Below are 20,707 nucleotides of genomic sequence, written 5' to 3' on the forward strand. Positions count from 1 at the left end.
CCTGATGCTAAGTCGAACACCAGTGACATCATATCGTCAACTGAAGCATTATACCATATAGGGGGTTGAAAAGAGCCCGTAAGAACTCTTAACCAATGACGTGATATAACACGCGAATGCTTGCAGTAGACAGGTACGAAAGGTAAAGATGGAACATGGCCTGTTGCGCCTGATGTTGTGTCGAATACCAGTGACGTCATATCATCCCGCGATGCTTTACAGGATATGATGCTTTGTTGCATTGGGCTGCCCAAATGAACCTGTATAAACTCATGACCAGTGACGTCACGCACTCAGATGGTTCAGCATCACCTTGATATAGCACGCGAATGCTTGCAGTAAACAGGTACGAAAGGCAAAGATAGAGCATGGCCTGTTGCGCATGACACCTAGACGAAAACCGGTGACGTCATATGGTCAGCTGATGTGGTATGGCTTACAGTGGGTTCAAAACAGTCTATACAAATTAATGGTTAGTGACGTTACACACTCAGGTAATTCGGCAGACCCTTCCTTCAGCATTCAAATACTTGCAATGGACAGGTACCAAAGGTAAAGATGGAGCATGGCCATGGCCGCCTGAATTGTATTCGGATACCAGTGACGGCGCATCTTCAGTTAATGTAGTATGACCTTTCGTCGGCCCAAAAGAGGCCGTAAAATCTGATCACAAGTGACATCACACGCAGTCGAATGCCAGTGACGTCACATCATTAGGCTATGCTTTACGGCCCTCAGTTGGCCCCCAAAGATCCATAAAAATGCATGACCAGTGACGTCACACACTCACGTGATTTGGTAGCTTTTATTCATCACGCCAGTGCTTGCAGTAGACAGGTATGAAGCTAAAAATGAACCTTGACCTGTTGCGACCAATATTTAGTCGAAAATCACTGACGTCACGATACCCAGTGATATTTCACGGAACATGATACACCGCGGCCGTGGGGCCTAAGTGCACTCGTATCAAGTGACGTCAAGATTGGTGACGTCACACATTCAGGTGATTCGGTCAAGCTTTTATTCGGCACGCAAATGCTTGCAGCAGACAGGTACGAAAGGTAAAGATGGAATAAGGCCCGTTGCGCCTGATGTTTCATTGAATACCAGCGACGACATATCGTCAGGTGATGCTTTACGGCATTCATTGCACCCAAAAGAGCCCTAAAGCCTCACAACCAGTGACGTCACATATCCAGTCGAATACCAGTGACATCATATCGCTAGCAAAAGCCTTGTAGCCTTCAGTCGGCCCAAAAGAACCCAGATCGATGCAAACCCATTTTCAGTGACGCCACTACGTCGGCTGATACCTAACAGCATTTCTCCATCATGGCAGTACAGGAACCCTGCAGCCAGCGTAGCTCTCTCCCCACCGTCGGCAATACAGGTACCCAAGTAAAAAAAAGCCACATATCGTAAATCATCTCAAAACAGGTAGAATCATGCTCCTACCTTCGAATTTCAATAACTTGGATGGCGAGCCCCCGAACGCCGCGCGCACCGCACCGCCTGGACTCCCCAGCGCCGTTTCTGCGTTGCCGTTGCGTAAATACAATATTTCTGCTTACCAAGAGCTCTACAAAATGTACGGGACCTAAGTAAACCATTCGTCGTGTAGAAACGCTTTTGGTTCCTTTATTATTGTTACCTTGCTCTCGTACATGTTTATGTTCCTTGATAAGCAGAAATATTGTGCTCTCGCAACAACGCAGAAACGGCGCATGGGAGTCGAGGCGGTGCGGTGCGGTGCGTGCGGCGCTCGGGAACTCGCTATCGTATTTATTAAAATTCGGGGGTAGGAGCATAATTCTATCTGCTTTGAAATTATTTACGATATGTTCCGCCTTAAGCACGACGAATGGTTTACCTTGGTCCCGTACATTTTGTAGAGTTCTTGGTAAGCAGAAATATTGTATTTACGCAACGGCAACGCAGAAACGGCGCTGGGGAGTCCAGACGGTGCGGTGCGCGCGGCGCTCGGGAGACCGCCATCGAAGTTATTGAAATTCGAAGGTAGGAGCATGATTCTACCTGTTCTGAGATTATTTAAGATTTGTGCCGCCTTAAACACGACGAATGGTGTGCAATGATTTTTTCTAACGTTAGGTAGGAAAGTACACCTACACCTCAGGGTTGTAAGTTTGCCAAACAAATTGGATCAGCAAGCATCAATTAATGGGGTATGCTTGAAATCAATACCCCTTAAGCAGAGTACAACTGGCTATATTAAACAGCTTCTCTAGACCCCACAAAACTGATCAAAATCCCAAGACAGTTGAATTGCACCTGCCGACACCTGAAATGGAATGACTATAACCTTACACCGGCTGCACCGTGCGACGGCGTTTCTTGTTTATATCTTGACGAGACAGTGCTGACGCAGCAAGGTGAGACAGCGGCAAAATATGACGCGCATCGTTGATTGATCAGCACAGCTCTGCGTCTGGGGAACCAGAGGTACGGGGTCCGATTTCCTGCGGTGCTCGCCCTTCCTGCCAGGGCGAGAGGCAAGCGGTGCCATATAGCATCAGCAGCTGGGTGCGTCGTAAAGCCCTAATAACACCATCAACGCATATCGCGGTGCCCGCTCTTCCTGCCCAGGTGAGAGGCAGGCGACGCCATATAGCATCAGCAGCTGGGTGCGTCGTAAAGCCCCAAATGACACTATCAACAAAGCTGCCGAAATATGTCATTCCGATACGAAATCTAAGTGTGACGCGCAATATTAGTACAGTACATATTGTGAGAAAGTTTATGCATTTACCCGATAGATCTGAATACAAGATGGGCAAACAAATAAATTTCGCCTTATCCTAATTTTTGTTCGAACTTTTTTCATCTTTGCAGCCTGGGCAATGGGCGATGATGTTCGCTTTTGCAAAATTTCCGAAGCCGGGGCCACAGCCAAAGGCAATCCACACAAATTGTTTTCGATATGCCACTGCGATCTCTGACGACGCATAAGCCATGCTCTCTAAAAAATGTATATTTCATACTGACAGGCCGACGAAGGTCGGCGTCCAGCCGCGCGTCAAGCACCAGTCCGCGCTGGCGGGCCAGCGACCCCAGTCGTCGGCCTAACAGCGCGTCGGTGCCCAAGTGACCGGTCGAGGTCAGCAGCGGCCCGCAGCGACTCGGGCAAGCCGGCCGGCCGCCTTGCTGGATGTCATCCACACCTCTGCCCCACAAACCAGCTTTTCCCAGTTAATCCATTTCTTTGATCAGCCTCCGGGGCCGCCGGCAAATCCATGGTGATCGGCGCAGCGGCACGCCAACAGGAACCGCTACCACACTGGGGGTCCTCGCGGACAGAAGCCGGCCCCGCGGCAGCACCACACTGACGCAACATCCCCATATCGACGCCGCCGGTGTTGGCGGTGACCCGTCTACACGTGTCCGTTGGACAGACGGATGTAGTACCGGCGGTGTGGGCCGCCTTCACACACGACACCATGTCGGTTCCAGCCGCCAGCTCGATCGTTTTGAATGGCCGCCAGATTTCCGACAATTGGCGGCGCCAGGTGCCGTGCTCGGCAGTTGCACGTGTCGTCCGCCTTCTCCTACCCGCTGGGTCAGCCGTGCCTCTGCGACGTCCGCAGCGAGCTGCCACCTGGGAGGGGGGGGGGGGGGGGGGGTAACACTCCTCCGGTGGGTCCGAATCAGGTCTCGCACCGGCCGGCCGAACACGATCTGCGCCGGTGAGCGGCCGCCTTGAGGGGTGTATCGGTGTTGTAAGGTGCCCCTGATCCACCGCTCCTCGTCTAGCAGATTCCTTTGGGAATCCCAACAACACTGAATCAACTTCTTGTTGGCCTTGACGACGGCTGACTCGGCCCTTCCGTTGGACTGGTGGTAAGGTGACGACAGCACACAATGCACGACACCCCAAGGACGACGGAACGGCAGAACGTGTCGGGCTTGAGCTGGGGACCTCCGTCAGACAAGATCGCTTCAGGTACACCAACTTGACAACATACTTCATCACCTAGATCAGATAAGTGCACGCGCGATGTTTCCCAGCGACTTGGCAAAACATCATCAGAGGGAACCATGCACGTCGATCAGGCACATCCGCCCAGCGTGATCTGCAACGCCTAGGTCGGGTTACGGGAATGGTCTCTCAGCTGGCTGATAGTTTTCTCTGCTGGGAGGGGAATTCCAGCTGGTAGAGTTAACAGCTTCTAGTCACGCTCTCCGTGCCCACGGCCAGCCCTCGCCAGCATGCCATCTGGCGTGCTCTGCTCGTAATCCTTTCCTTCTCCAGTTGGCCGTCGTCCAGAGCGGCGAGCACAGCTCGACGAAGGGTCTGCGGGATAACGGGTCGGAAGCCGCACGCTACCAGCCCATTGTCCACCGGCAGTCTCTGGCGAATGTGCCAATACTCGACGGCGGCTCAGGAAGGACATTCTTGGTCGTCTTTCCGAGCCGGGAGGCTGCCGGCCGCCGGCCGCACTTGCGCCAGTGCCACGGCCGTCTGTGTATACTCCGCATCACTCGACGTCCTCATGCCGCTGCGCTGCATTAATTTAAACAGGTACAGCAACTACCGATGGCGCCAGTTGCGGATCTCTGACAGCTCGATTTTGACATAGACCATGCGCTTTGAAAAGATAGAATAAGCACGGGCGGGCGGGCGAGGACTTCCACGTCCAGCCGCGCACCGGGCACCAGTCCCGGTCGGTCAGGCGGCCGGCGACCCCAACCATCGACCTGACAGCCGGCGGCGGTGCCCACGTGACCGGCAGGGGTCAGCAGCGACCCGCAGGGATCCGGGTAGGCCGACCGCCCGCATTACCGGGCGTCATCCACACCGGGGCTACAGCCCTCAAAGACAATCGGCACAAACTATTGTCGATACACTTCTCCGTTCTTCCTCGGTCAGAATCTATTCCGTGCCGCTGCGACACACGGCGATCGAGACCGGGGCCCGTTTTCAACCCGTGTCCTTCAATTTTAAAACGTTATCTTCTCCGCCACGGGCGCAAGAACCAGGGGGCCTGTGAAGGCAACATACCCAGTGACATAGTTCCACAAAATGAGTTGAGAGGGGTCTGAACAGTGAAAAATGGCCCAACCTACCCAATTTATGCCAAAAAACAGCGAAGTCCCCGCGGATTTGGCCCACTTTCTTCCCAAATTTGGGAAGCGGGCTGAGCCCCCCTCCCCAACTGAAAAGGAAGCTACACCGCTGGTCACACCCAGCTTTTTGAACACTCAATATTGGCTCCACGGATGTTGATTGGAAGGAAATAGCCCAAATCGGCTAATGCCACCCCTCCCCCCTCCCATGCTTTACTTCAGAGGGCTTGCATTGTATATATTGTTCGTAACCATCAGATGGAAGACGCGAAATCGTGGTAAAAAAGCATTATCTTACAATTGTATTGCATGATATCTGATGCTGTAGTATTGCATTGTGCACTCACAACACCCATGTCGTGTCTATTCTGAGCTCGAGCTGGCATCATGGAGGGGCTCATAGGAAAAACACGCCTTTAAAAACGCTCAGTACACTCAGCGTGGTGAAACAAATATGCACCTTGCACTGGCGGATAAGAGTCGGTGTTTTCACTACATAGGTGTTGCTGACACATTGCTGTAGGCCTTTGAAATGCCATTCACGCCTGAACCGTTCATGCAAGACCGCATTGGACAACCTCTAATTTCAGGAGGCAATCGATGTTAATGATTAAATGCAGCTACAGAACGATACCTGAATCGCCGTCCACCCGGCTCCGTGTCATTTCGAGGTAGACGGGTTTGTGTCCCGCCTTGCGCCACGTTCTCTCCTGGCCCCGTGTTGTTAACTGTTAAGCTAGGGCTTTAGCTCTCCGGCTGTCATAATTCTTTCAGCAAGCGGAGCGTATGGTGCGTCAGAAGTGGACGGCAGGCTGTCACTTGAGCATGCGAAGGGCATCACTTACATGGCCATGTTTTCGCCGTCCATGCGTCCAATACGTTCCATGGACCTAGCGTTTCAGCTGTCATAGATGATCATGCGATAGACCTCTCACTGCTGAATGTTTCAGTGTGTTAACTACATAACAGTTTTCTGTCGCACGTGCCATCATGAAAAGCAATTTTTTATACTCATAATGCTGCTGATAAAGAGAGCGAGAGAAAGAAAAACACACACATATATACGTATATATACTTGTAAACACAAAGTATGCATATATATATATATATATATATATATATATATATATATATATATATATATATATAATGATAATAATAGGAAGCCATTGATCGGCCCTGACATTTAAACTGTCCTGTGAAACGAGTGCACCGACAGGCGCTTTGTTCCGGCATGACATCACCCTGACCTTTGCATATCACAACACGGTCACGCCTGAGTCAAAGGAACACGACAGCTGGCCTGAATCATCGGTGTGGTCTGTCCGCACAGGCAGGCTATAAAACGGGGTGGGCACGGTGGTGAGGCACATCATTCAATATGAAGTCCATGGCCGTGCTCCTGGGAGTTGTGGTCATCAGCCTTGCCGTGTTTGGAAAAATTTGTAAGTCAGAAATATAAGTCCATTCATCGCTGGTCACGCTCCAATTTCGTGTTCTGTATGTCCAAATCACTTTCTCTTCAATGTCAAGATTTGCTGGAAATCCCACCTATTTGGTTGGCATTCACATTTATACTTTGTCTTCATACATTCATTTAGGTCATAGCTACACTTTTCTCCCAAAATTGCAGTTGCGTTGAAATTGTAGTCATGTGAGGTGGCTGCCAGCCTAATGTAACGTTCTTAACATCACGACCAGGGGTGTCGCTTCCAAAATCTGTTGGGGGCTCAGCCGAAAAAGTTGGCCTTGCCTTCCTCTAAACTTGATTTCTTCCCGGACTTCGACCACTTTAATTTGTATCTTTGATGTTATAATTGATTTTTGCAACTATTTCGTAGATTCTCAGGGTTCGGAGAAACACTGGAATAGGGAAAGTACGCAAGTCGGCATTTCGGGAGGGGTCAGCGCCGAATTAATATTAAATGACGGCTCTGGTCACGCCGGCGTGGAAAAAAAACGTTGCGAAGTCTTGTGCGGATGTCAATGCGTTAACTGCACGTGATCTGTCCATCATCAGCGTCCGGCGTCCGGCACGATCTACGTATATAATGATAGTTTAGGTGCACAAAGATAATTTTTGATTGGTTAGAAACCTTTCAGAAGTAAGCTTGTCAATGACCTGTGATGGTCTTGTAAGCCAGCTGCTTTGGAAAAGTCTGTTTTGGCTTCTTATGCCATTTATATGCGTCTTTTTTCCAAGCACTAAGGATAAGCTAGACTGGATGCCGACCTCTGGAAACCGACCTAGCATGCGGTCTTCCAGACCCCAGATGGACCACAGACTGGCCTCAGGAGACCAGATCGGATATTTTGGATCCGTTAACCTCCATAGTATCGACAAAGTGTAGTTCTGTGACTAACTTATTCGTGACCAAAGGTATGGAGGTCAACTTTCTCACAATTAACGCAGGTCGAAATAGCACTCCATCTCGTCCAACGTTTTTCTGTATCATACCTTTCGTAAACCATGCCTTCAGGATATCTCACAACGAAGTTTCCATACATCATCCTGCCAAGAGCATGCAGCTGTCGCTTGTGGATCATTTGAAGCACAGCATTCTTAATTTTAGCCAGGTGCGCTGCTCCGACGCATCCAAGACAAGGTCACGCAGCACGCGATGTATTCGTCGATGTTCGCGTCCTCTGAATCTGGTTCACGTTATTGCTCTCGTTAATACCGATCTCTGATGGCTGCCTGTTTCAGGCCTTCGCAGGCCAGGCGAGTGTCCCACCCACAAATTCTCATTTTCTCCCACGAAAATCCAGTGCTGCACCGACTGCGACTGCAACCTCGGCCATCACAACGGCACCTGGAGGTGTTGTCCGAGTTACCTGGGCAACACCTGCCTGCCGCCGTGCAGCCCCGTCTGCCCGTGGTTCAGCGTGTGCGCGCTCATGACTCAGGCCAAACCGTGGAAGTCCTACTGCATCTTTGTTGGCCCCGGGAGACGCTAGCTGCCTGATCGGACGACAGCCGGATGCAACGATGACTAGAAGCGACCGCATTGGACCGGCTGCACGGCAAATGGCCAAAGACCGTCGCTTTGGTGGATCATTGTGTTATCGTGGCACGGTGTTCACAGCTGGGAGCTTCATCTATGTGTATTAACCGTGACTGGTACTCTCTAGTGTCATTCATCGCTCTTAAGGCCAGCTGCAATTCTAACCGTAAGGTTTCGCCATGTCGCGGTGTCCTTTTGTGTGTACCTGTCTTTGCTGCTATGCCTGTGTAATCGATGAGTTCCTGGCAATGGGAAATATACCACCTAAGGGTGACAACAGACTGCAGAAACGCACGCACGACGCTTGCGTGCGCGCATGCACGCTCGCCCGCACGCACACATACACGCGCAACGCACGCTCGCACGCAGACAATTGTTAGGAACACAATAATGCAATGATTATTCAGCAGACGCGTGACTTGCGTTCTTCCATATCGCGTTTGCAGCTACCATCATTGCACGACATCCATCGACATAATCCGAAAAGACGAGTTGATATAACCTGTAATGGGACTATATGTATTATCAGCTTGCAAGGCGTTTCAACGCTAGCAACGGCTGCACCGTCAGGCAGAAACACACACACAAACACACACACACACACACACACACACACACACACACACACACACACACACACACACACACACACACACACACACACACACACACACACACACACACACACACACACACACACACACACACACACACACACACACACACACACACACACACACACACACACACACACACACACACACACACACACACACACACACACACACACACACACGTAAAGCATACGCCATGGTTGTTTAACACACGCACACGGCACAAACGAACTGAGGATACCACACAAGCACAGGCGTTGGCACACGACCCACTCAGGTGTATTTCAATCATCAGGTGTATTTCATTTTATCACACTATATAATGTACATGATAATGCCACGTTATTTAGTGCCGGGCGTTTCTTAAAAATATGTACGGACTCCAAGATTCTCAAGTCAAGCGAGGAATCTGTTCTACCCAAGATGCAAAAATTGGAAGCTACAGCTGGAGTATCACGCGTAAATAAATGTTCTCGTTTGGTGAGGTGTTAGGTTTTGCAATAAATGTTCCCGTTCGGATAGATTTGCCGTAATGTTGCTGAGTGCAGCTGCGCAAGTTCCGGAGTGCAGGATGCTATGTGGGATACCCCGCACGAAGCACAGCTTAACTCGTATACTACAGTCGATTGGTAGTATTTGAAGAGCAAACTTCTAAGAGGGAATTCACCAAAATAGTCAGAGGACCTACAAATGAGCAAACAGTAATTTACAGGGAGCAGTTTCCTGTTGAGCGTCACCCATTTATTTATTTTCAGGTTCCTCGATTCTAGGCGTTTTTCCTCTTCCCGGCGCTTCGATGTTGCGAAGGTCAAGACATATTTTGTTCTTCCGTACTTTGGCTCATATTCCGAAAGCCTCAAACGTGAGCTCATGAGCCTCTTATAGAAATTCTATGAGGTGATATATACTAAGGTTATCCTGATCAAGTCTGTTTAAGAAGGCTACTTCTTCAAACATAAGGATAGTGTATCTAAATGCTGCCAACTGACTGCTGAATAGCGGTTTTGTTGTGCCTCATGCGAGGCTTCCTGTACAGCATCCCACACTCTGGAACTTGCACAGCCACTCTCAGCAAAATTTAGGTAGATCTATCCGGATGAGAACATTTCTTGCAAAACCTGACCGCTCTCCCCTATGAGAACCTTCATTTACATATGACGCCCCAGTTCCGACGTCAAATTTTAGTATGCCGGACAGGAAATTTTCTTCGCGTGATTTGACAATCTTAGAGCCTTAATGCATTTTTGATAAATGTCCAGCGCCAAAATAACATGACCTCATCGCATTCATCAAAAATTATGATAAACTGAAATGCATCTGTATAATTAAGTGATGTGTCGTGCATCCATGCATGTGCTCGTGTGATATTTTCATGTTTTCTTGTGTTAAACCATCATGGTCTGCATTATACGTGTGTGTTTTTCGCCTGACGATGAAGCCGTTGTTTGCTGTGAAACGCGACGCGAGCTCACATGAGATGCATTAGTCAACCCGCGCAGGGCTGGGAGTTTAAGACATCGCGCTGGGCCCGGAGGAAGTTGACTTCACCCTGAGATCTCAAACTTCCAGACGTCGTATGAAAAGATACTGTCTCGAAGGCCTCGTCAGGTCGTGAAGAATACATACCACATTTGTACCTTAGGGTAGATGTAATGTCACCAGAGCTCACGAAAGTTAAAAACTGCCGTTCCGATAGATGCCCTTAGAGTCATGTTAGCATGTCAAGACGAGTGTTGAAGACACGTAAATAACCATTGAAACCGTGGAAAGTTAATTTCAGCCATTTCTGTTCCCCCTCATGGGTCAGGTCAGATCAAGTCACCGCTCAAAATTGGTCTTCCAGTAGCCTACAAGTAAGATGCTTTTTCACGAGGCGCTCCTGGCCAAGTTTATTTTATCAGGTGCAGCTGTGGAGCAAAAGCATTCCAGACACAAAAGTGCCATATTAGGTTCACCTTAAGGTCATCTGGGTTCAGCTTAGTTCAGATTCATAACTATCCAACCGAATAAAAGATTAAAGTACTAACCGGGTCTATGTGACCAGTACAATGTTTTTTCTGTGATCAGAAATAGTGTATTGCACATCTACATGTACTCAACATCGCATAGCTGTTATCTTCAGTGTACATAGTTTCTTCGATGCTTTGCAAGGTATTTGTAGCAGGCGGAGAACAGGTACGTTGGTACCTGAAATTATGCGTCATCGGCTTCACAAGCGCGATAAGGAGGCGGTTGCACGTATTGAACTCGTTCATTTAGTCTCTCTGCCACTGGAAAGAGAAGTCATTGACCTGGGACGACCTCATATTACCTTGCATGTCTTTTCGTGACCTATTGTGGCCTCATCTTGCATAAGAATGACATGACATGTTTTCAGTTCAATATTCGAATTCTGCGTCCTAAATCACCAAATAAAACGGCCCATTCTGTGCACAGCATGTATTTTGCAGAGGGTACCCATGCAGGTAGGTCACGATCTGTGCCAAGGTCATGTGCTCTGCGGGCATATGTTGGTGTGCGCGCATGTTATTACTTTTCCCTCATATACAAACACCAAAAATGCATGCAAATTTGCATTAGTTACCAAAACTAGCATAATTGACCCGACTTCAGGTCACTGATCTCATCCTTTTCCGAAAAATCCGAACTTTACTTTGAACAAACTTTAGAAGCTCTCATGTGCCACACGAAGTACAATTTTAAGCAATGGTCAACGGCCCACAAAAAGGTTGTGAATGGTCATAGTTTTTTTTAGAGGTTGACCTGCTTTACCTGACTTAAGCCACTCGTCGTGATAGAGAAAAGTTTCAAATTTACATTAAGAATGTCAAATTAATGGATGAGCAGATACTAAAGATGTTGTGCTGCCGCAGGCGTTCGTATTTGACGCGTGCTCTAGGAACCGTAGTGGGAATCAACCTCCCCCCACCGGCCGCTGGTTTATCAGCATGTGCTGATATGAGTTACGACATCGCATATATATATATATATATATATATATATATATATATATATATATATAAATGCGCACACATATCTTTATATGCAGTTAAAATCACCTATGTCTGTAGTTGGGGACTACATATTGGACCATTCAGGTCATTTGAATAGCCTCCGTAGGTGACCTTTTGCATGAGTCAGAAAAGCGGCGCTCTTCCCTCATGGCTGACATGACCATCTCGCTGTGACGAATATCGATTGGTCGAGCGACATTTGAACCAGTTGGCGGAATGTCGGCCGCCAATCAACGATCGCTTCCTTTTTGACATCATCCTGACCTTTAGCGAACCGCTTCCCTTCTCTGTAATAACATCGACACCCTTTCACCCTGACTCACCTTTCACTCCCTCCTCCAAAAAGGAACGTCGCATTTGATCTGCGTCGTAGATCCAGCCGACATTCTTGCGGTCTGTCTGCATAGGTAGACAGTATAAAACAGGGTCAGCACAGCAAAGGGCCATAACAGTCGACATGAAGTCCATCGTTGTGCTTCTGGGAGTAGTGGTCATCAGCCTTGCCGTATCCGCCCAACCTTGTAAGTCTGGATTAAATTTGCACTCAATGTTGTTTATCATTGCAATTCCGGTTTCTTGTTTATATGGAAATGCTTCCCTTTGAAACAACAGGGTACATTGGGAAGCACTATCCTGCTACGTGATGTGAATTAACATTTCAGCTTTACATCGCTATATTTTTATGTTCAATCCACATAGTTTCCCAGTAATGTTAGCTACCTTGTTTAATATAAAAACATGCGTGAAGAAAATGATGCAAGTAATCATACCACCGAGAAAACGAACAATATTTTGGGCCAATCGGTGGATATGGAAAGCAAATGATGATTTCTCCCATCACATGTGGTCGTCTTATCAAAACAAAACAAACATGTTTTCACACCCTTCATGCCCCGTAGTAATCCTAAATACTTACTTTTTAACTCCAACCGGGTTAAGGATGCCAATTGTAAGAAAAATATTTTGCCGTGCGCTCTCAGCTAGGATGTCGTTTTTTAAGGCGTGCATAGGATCTTTAGGCAAAATGACAGTTAAGTCCTGCCTATCAGCAACAAACGGTATTTTGGGCTGGACCTGATCGTAGAATCCATGCGAAAATATTACTTTTGACAGATCAATGCCCAGGTCAGAGCCAATCAATGTTCAGAATGTGTGGTAGCGTTTTTTTTTAATGTTTTGTCGGCTCTTGGTTTGTTGCGCTTAGTCTGTGCTGCAAAGTTGAGGGTTAATTTTGCGAACTAGATTCCGTGTTGCACACCAAAATCGCCTCTTAGATAAGGCAGTAGTGTTAGCCTTATTGCTCGGAGAAAAACCGGGAGAATGCAGATGTAGTGATTTAGATATTGTTATAGATATAGTTGGGTTTAGTGTGATATACACATATATATATATATATATATATATATATATATATATATATATATATATATAGTCTTGAAATATAGTTGTAGAGTATATTTAATATAGTTGTATAGTATAGATATAGCTGGGCTCAGATATAGTTGGAAACCTGGTTTTTCTCCGAGAAATAATGCTAATGGTGCTGTCTTGTCTATATGAATAATGTTCCTCGCTCATGCACTGAACAACTTACAAAATTGCCTCTCGCTGCATATTTTCAATTCCAGCCTAGAGTACCATGCATCCTGACGTGATACCAGGAGACCGAATCGAATGTCGTTGGGCGAGGAAGAGAGAGAGAGAGAGAGAGAGAGAGAGAGAGAGAGAGAGAGAGAGAGAGAGAGAGAGAGAGAGAGAGAGAGAGAGAGAGAGAGAGAGAGAGAGAGAGAGAGAGAGAGAGAGAGAGAGAGAGAGAGAGAGAGAGAGAGAGAGAGAGAGAGAGAGAGAGAGAGAGAGAGAGAGAGAGAGAGAGAGAGAGAGAGAGAGAGAGAGAGAGAGAGAGAGAGAGAGAGAGAGAGAGAGAGAGAGAGAGAGAGAGAGAGAGAGAGAGAGAGAGAGAGAGAGAGAGAGAGAGAGAGAGAGAGAGAGAGAGAGAGAGAGAGAGAGAGAGAGAGAGAGAGAGAGAGAGAGAGAGAGAGAGAGAGAGAGAGAGAGAGAGAGAGAGAGAGAGAGAGAGAGAGAGAGAGAGAGAGAGAGAGAGAGAGAGAGAGAGAGAGAGAGAGAGAGAGAGAGAGAGAGAGAGAGAGAGAGAGAGAGAGAGAGAGAGAGAGAGAGAGAGAGAGGAGAGAGAGAGAGAGAGAGAGAGAGAGAGAGAGAGAGAGAGAGAGAGAGAGAGAGAGAGAGAGAGAGAGAGAGAGAGAGAGAGAGAGAGGAGTTCTCCTTTATCCATGTTTGATCAAAAACGACCATTGACCTGGCATCGATGAGCTTTTTTATGCATCGTTCGGATTTCCGAGCTTTTAACTTAGCAGCATCGTTAAGATCAAAGATAGCTTGCGCAGAATCACTCATATGCTCGTGAATCTGTAAATTCTTACGTTTCAAGATCCTACTTCATCGTCGGAAAAATATAAATGGCACAGTAATTACATTTTATGCTTTTGATGACGAAAATTGGGAATCACATCTGGAGAACTTTTTTGATCTTTTTTTAAGGAGAGAGAGAGAAAGAATTTCTTTGATCCACATGGATGCTCCTATAATGAAAACATTACAAAGACACAAACACACATTGCCTCAATCACATGTGTATTAATTACCTCCCGCCGCCTAATAATTCAAATGTTGTGTAACAATTTGCTCGCCTGTTTAGGGCCGGAGAGAGCTCGTTAATAAATATGCCTTCACAAATTTGAAGGCGTCATCTGCCATTGCTCGTCTGAAGAATGTCAGTGTTGTCTGTCATTTGTTGTGTCAATGTCCCGTCATGTTCCTGTCGCATGTGCTCCAGAAGTGGCCCGTCACCTAAATGCATTGTCACGCGTCGTGAGAGCGTCGTTGTGGTTTACCAATGTCGTGTATGCAGCTAGGTTTACAGCCTTCCATATCACATTTTAATTGATGCACTACATTGGTGCATTTTAGTTTGTCAGGCTTGTCTGAGCTATTTCTAATGAGTCAGAGATTTTCAATTTGCGATAAGAACTGATAATGTCTATTTTGTGTTCGTTCTTGCCTTTTAGATGTCAAGAGATGATTTCCCGCAGAGCTTTTTCGTCTTGTTTGTGGGGAGATGTCATAACATTTTGATAATGCAGATGAACGGTCGGTTGTTTGTCTTGTCTTGGATCCACCTGAGCTGTTTGTCTTATCTGGTTCCACCTGTCTTACCCCTCATCTGGTTGTTCAAGATGATGTCAATGGTGGACAGGCAACCGTAATCAGAAAACTAGAGCAAGCGCAGAAACACTTATTAAATGCACTTACGCCAAGGTTTTTAGCAACGCTTATATATATATATATAAATATATATATATATATATATATATATATATATATATATATATATATATATATATATATATGTGTGTGTGTGTGTGTGTGTGTGTGTGTGTGGTGTGTGTGTGTGTGTGTGTGTGTGTGTGTGTGTGTGTGTGTGTGTGTGTGTGTGTGTGTGTGTGTGTGTGTGTGTGTGTGTGTGTGTGTGTGTGTGTGTGTGTGTGTGTGTGTGTGTGTGTGTGCGTGCGTAAAGATACTTATTTCATGCATATATATATATATATATATATATATATATATATATATATTATCTCGGCTGGTTCTCGGCTGGTTCTCATTTATGTCGCCAGATTAAACGGCCGTAATTCGCAACTATAAAATTTACGGAAATCGTTTCATCTGAATCTGTTTTTCAGGTGTCAGGCCAGGCCTGTGTCCCAGTCACCGTCTGCTATTCACCGTCCGTTCGAAGAGGAATGAGTGTTTTAAAGACTGTCCATTGCAACGCCAGCCATCACGGCGGGTTCTGGAAGTGCTGCCGGACTTCCTTTGGCAACCTCTGTCTGCCGCCGTGTCGTCCCTCGTGCTTCGTCTCCCAGGTGTGCGCGCTGATAACCCAGTCACATCCGTGGACGGCCATCTGCGTGCCTCGCCCTCCCCTCGTGAAGGGTTAGCTGTTGTCGTAGGAAGTGCAGGTGCAACGGCGATCGGACATGTTCAGATTCCTGCAGCTGGAGAGCAGACACAGTCTCTTGGCAGATGGTGTCGTTTGTTGTCGCACAGTAGTCATAGTTGGGAGCTGCAGGGACGTTTGTATACTGCGCTTGTAGCATGGGGTTTCGATATACCGCAGTGTCATGAAGTTGCACCTATATTTGCTTCTTCGCCTGTGTGTGCGCTGGGTGACAAAACGTGAATGTTGTTCAGCCCCGTCCGCACACTGGTGCGTTTGATGTCGAATACACGCGTTAAGATTGACCGCACGTTTTGTGAAAGCGATTTTTGAGGAAAAATGAAGAATCCAGGCATTGTAGCACTCCAAGGCAGCCGCCAGCCTTGCTGAGAGTCGTACTTGTTCTGGTCAGCAATGAACGGCTATCGGCGAGCTTGACCAACATATAAGTGACAAGTTTATTTTGTTACATTTGACAGCCCGAGGTGACAACAGCAGTCCCAAACGCAAGCAAATACTATGCGGAGCACCGGCTACCGCTGGCAACACTGCAGCCACCAAGGCTAGCCTGAGACCGTAACATCAAAGCAGTCAGAATAGCAAACGACATTAGTTTCAACCCTGCAGTGTCGGAGCGTTCACGCCACTTCTTGCCATGCGCATCGACTACACACCGACAGATATGTGTGGCCTCCGGAGTGTCGGCATGCCGCTGGATGTCACATCAGTCACGAACGGCGCACACAGGGTTTACCTGGCGACTCTCCGCCGGCTGCAGCTGATGTCCGGCCACGTGCTGCTGGCCGGATATCAGCTGCAGCCGTATAACTGGCCGCCGAACCGTTCGTTTGAGACCGTGGAGTCGAAACTATAGATCAGCAAATGCCAGCAGTTTCAATTGTGCGATACCGGAGGATCCATGGCCCTGTCGACATTGCTGCATGGTTAAAAACTAATGAAAGCGCATGTGTTGATTAAAGATTTGCCGACGTGGATGTTTCTGGAATAGTCTAATAGCACCAGATATTCAACGAAACACATGTTTTTTATAGGAATTGATAACCGATAAAAAATAAGTGATGGCCCAGTAAGTAAAGCACAATGGTCCGTAACAACGGTAATTTAAGAGATCAGGAAAAAAAGAAAACGAGCAAAGTTCTAAGCAATTTTCTAGACAATGCATTTGTACATTTTTATCGAGCCACGTGTCAAAGCATGATGCCGTAAGTAAAGTTCGGAGCATTCCAAATTATTTGCAGCGGCAAAACAAACCAAATGGGGTAAGATTGAGACAGCGCGCTCTCATAGAGGTATGCTGTAAAACTTGAACTAGTGATACCGACAGCAATAGATGCTTAGAATGATGAGTTGTACCAAACGAAGCCATGATCGCTAGAAATGCAACACAATTGGTTTTAAATGACATAGGACATTACATTGCAAATTATTACATAATTTAACGTTCTGCAGCCATTTAGAACAGTGTCTCCAGGATAATATTTTCTCGTTCAGAGATGACTACCATCGACAGAAATTAAGCATAGCAATGGGGAAGCCATGCGCCTCTCCTCTGTTGATATTTTTGGACCAATTTGAAATAAAGGCCCAGACTGCCAGTCCATTAAAACCCCTGCCCTTGAAGATTTTGGGGAGTTCATGAACAGTCAGCATCCAAATTTAGTGTTTACGACGGAATACAGGGGACGGAAAGGGGTCCCATATTTGGATACGCTAGTGTCGGGGAAGGGAGAAACAACCACACAGCGTTAGAAACGGAGCTCTTTATCAAGCCTGCCAACTCTGGTATAATTCTGCACTGCGAATCTGCGCATCCAACTTCCACTAAGCACAACATAATTCGTAACATGATCCATAGGGCTTTAAGCAAGTCATCAAGAAGTAAAAATGGAAGACAAAGACAAGACAAGACAAAATGTGGACTTTGCTGTTAGGTGATGGATATTCTTCACGCCTTTTAGGTAGAACATTGGAAGAGGTAAAAAAGAGTTGGAGCGCGTAGGGTGATAGGTGGTAGGAGGCAGGGGCACGTTCTTTCGGACGACGAATTTTCAACGTTATCTTACATAGGTGAGCACTTGCTTTGGAAAATCAAAGATATAGTGAGAAAATTAAAACTGTGCGTACAGATGACTTGGAAGAACGACAATAAGCCAAAAAAGTATTTGGCGATATCTTCCATCTCGAAGCCTAAGAGCCCGGGTGGCAATAGATGTTATTTATGCATATTTGACTTTCAAAGGGTTCGCACGCAAAGCAGCCGCGGTTTACGAAATTAAGTGTGAACTGTGCGACAAGCATGGAGGGAATATAGTCTGTGTCCGAGGAGTTCGTGCGCCCTATTCGTTTGAGATGTAATGAACACCTGAGAGACGCTAAAAATAAAACAGGGAATATCTCATACAACATACCTTAACACTCTCGCCTAGCCGAACATTTTGTCTTTAATTTTGTACACGCTTTTGCAGCAAATCTGTATCTTAAGCATGAGGAGACCATCGGCACGCCTCTATAATATTTCATACAACATACCTTAACACTTTCGCCTATCAAACATTTTGTCTTTTATTTTGTACACCCTTTTGCAGCAAATCTGGATCTTAAGCATGAGGAGCACCATCGGCACGCCAAAATGGTACCTTTCAATACCTAAATGCATGCAATGATATTAATGTGGTCAGCGGATCAAAATGTACATTTGTACACTAAATCACAAGCGCATTAATCCCAGCCTGTGATAGTTGTGATACATGATGGCGGAGTGTCAATTCAAATTATTTTGTGAGAACCCTGCACCACCCCAATGTTGATGAAGGCCCGCTCAATGTTACTCACCTTTACCCGTCTTTAGGTGATGATATGTTGGTAGACCCACGGCTTACCCCTTCACCTAATCATGTATACAAATTGATGTCCCTGATGTCATGCCCCCTCCAGACAACTTATGGTTATTTCTCTCACCTGGCATCCGCTGCATGTGGCAATACAGAATATGTTTAACATGGGACTTTGCTCGGGCTATGCAAAGTGGATGGCCGGATTTATACAGGGCCGAAAGCAGAGGGTAAAGATAGCCAGAGGAAGCGATTAGCGATTGAAATTCAATAGCTTGAGGCACCCCCGAAGGGTGCCCTGGTGGAGCCTGTTGCCTTCTTAGGCATGATCATCGGTGCCGCTGTGAAATTAGCATCGTTTGAAGTATGTATACGATCTCACAAAACACCGAGCGCGTCCAATTAACAGAGTGGAGGTGCACAGCTGGCTGCAAGACAAGACTGATGAAATACGTGGATGGGCAGCTTCAAAAAGACGGTGCTTAATTCTGAGAAGTATCAGACCATACAAGTCTTTGCTGCCAAGAAATCACTGGTGCACCGGGACATCTTGGTTATTGGGACCAGCTTACCGAGTGTTGGCAGTGCTAGACTTTAGAGGCAACGGTATGCAGTGATATATCTTGTCAGGCATATGTGAATGAGTTTATCACGAAAGGCTCTAGGGCTTTGTATATGCTTCATGTATTGAAGAAATTCCGTCCACCTCAATTTCAAACGCTTAAAATCTACACCACGTATGCTCGACAACACCTTGAATGTCCCGCGACTGTTTTTCATGCAATGCTAGGCCAGCAACTGTTAAAAAACAACCTGTTAAACCTGTCTGTTAAAACCTGTCTGTTAAAAACAACCTACGAATGGCTCTAAAAAACAGCACATCCCAATTGCCAACGCAACTAAACTGTGTTCTTCCTAGGGGCGGATCTGACTGGCTGGGCCTTCACAACTCGGCCACAGACAGGGGGAGGCTCGCCTGGTTTTCAGCCTTACTGGCAGCAGCGGTCACCTGGCTTTCAGCCTTACTCACAACAGCGGTCACCTGATTTTCAGCCTTACCCGCAACAGAGGTATATGGATGCAATCCACTTTTCCGGGACGCGGCGAATGCACGCTGTATGATACCTGCACAGTAAATGTGACAGCGGATGATAACGGCTGCCAAGGGCGTCTGGCTCCGTTAACATAGCTTTTGGCCACATCTACATAACAACTGGCAACTCTCGTACATGCTGTCACCCTACAGCCATCACGCTGCACGAGGTGTCTTACTTGTTATAACCACCAAAAATTCGAACTTGGGGGAGAAAGATGAAGAATGGCTGCACTCAAGACATAGTAGGCGTGATAATTACGAGCGAAGCTGCACAACCAGCGAGACACAAGAAATTTTACTAGTAAGGTCCTATGGAAAGTATATCGATTCCCCCGGTTCGCTGGCGGTAAAATCGTTGTCATCTCGCAAGGCGCAAAACTATGCTCACAATTATCACGACTACCATGTTTTTTTATGCAGTCACATCCATTTCTTACCCCAATGCATTCGAATGTTTGATAAATGTAGAATTTATAACATAAATATCAGGTCTGCACGCAATATGTGTGTATGCGACTATGCGTGATTGTGGCATCTGCAGCATAAATGACAGCAGATAGCGAAGTAAGGCGCATTGTTCGGCGTGGGACGAGAGATCGATACTATATGTGAGAGTTCCCAGCTGTTATGCAGATGTTGCCAAAAGCTACGTATGCGGGATCCCATACGTGGGAGTTCCCAGTTGTTATGCAGATGTTGCCAAAAGCTACGCATGCGGGATACTATATGTGGGAGTTCCCAGTTGTCATGCAGATGTTGCCAAAAGCTTCGTGTGCGGGATGCTATATGTGGGAGTTCCCAGTTGTTTTGGAGATGTTGCCAGATGGGTTTGGCAGCCGATGTCATCAATTGTCACATTTGCCGTTCAGGTGTCACACAGCGTGTAGTCGCTGCGTGATAGGCGTGCCAGATAAAAGGGCTGCATTGATTGGCCATTTTTACGAAGGACGCTCCGCTGAACTATGATACAAATTTTCAGTTTGAGTGACCCGGTCCACCCGTCACGCCTTCTGAAAGCTAAATTAGTCGCAG

General features: G+C 46.8%; 1 long non-coding RNA gene across 1 annotated transcript; it reads left to right on the forward strand.

Moving 5' to 3' along the window:
- The first annotated feature begins 12,108 nt into the window (after nucleotides 1-12,108).
- LOC119105889 (uncharacterized) lies at nucleotides 12,109-16,032 on the forward strand. The gene is made up of 2 exons (XR_005095078.1): nucleotides 12,109-12,236; nucleotides 15,471-16,032. It is a non-coding gene; the product is annotated as an uncharacterized LOC119105889 (long non-coding RNA).
- Nucleotides 16,033-20,707: the final 4,675 nt, after the last annotated feature.

Source organism: Pollicipes pollicipes, unplaced genomic scaffold (genome assembly GCF_011947565.3).
Source record: "Pollicipes pollicipes isolate AB1234 unplaced genomic scaffold, Ppol_2.1 Scaffold_6138;HRSCAF=7277_pilon_pilon_pilon, whole genome shotgun sequence".
Classification (NCBI taxonomy): Eukaryota; Metazoa; Arthropoda; class Thecostraca; order Pollicipedomorpha; family Pollicipedidae; genus Pollicipes; species Pollicipes pollicipes.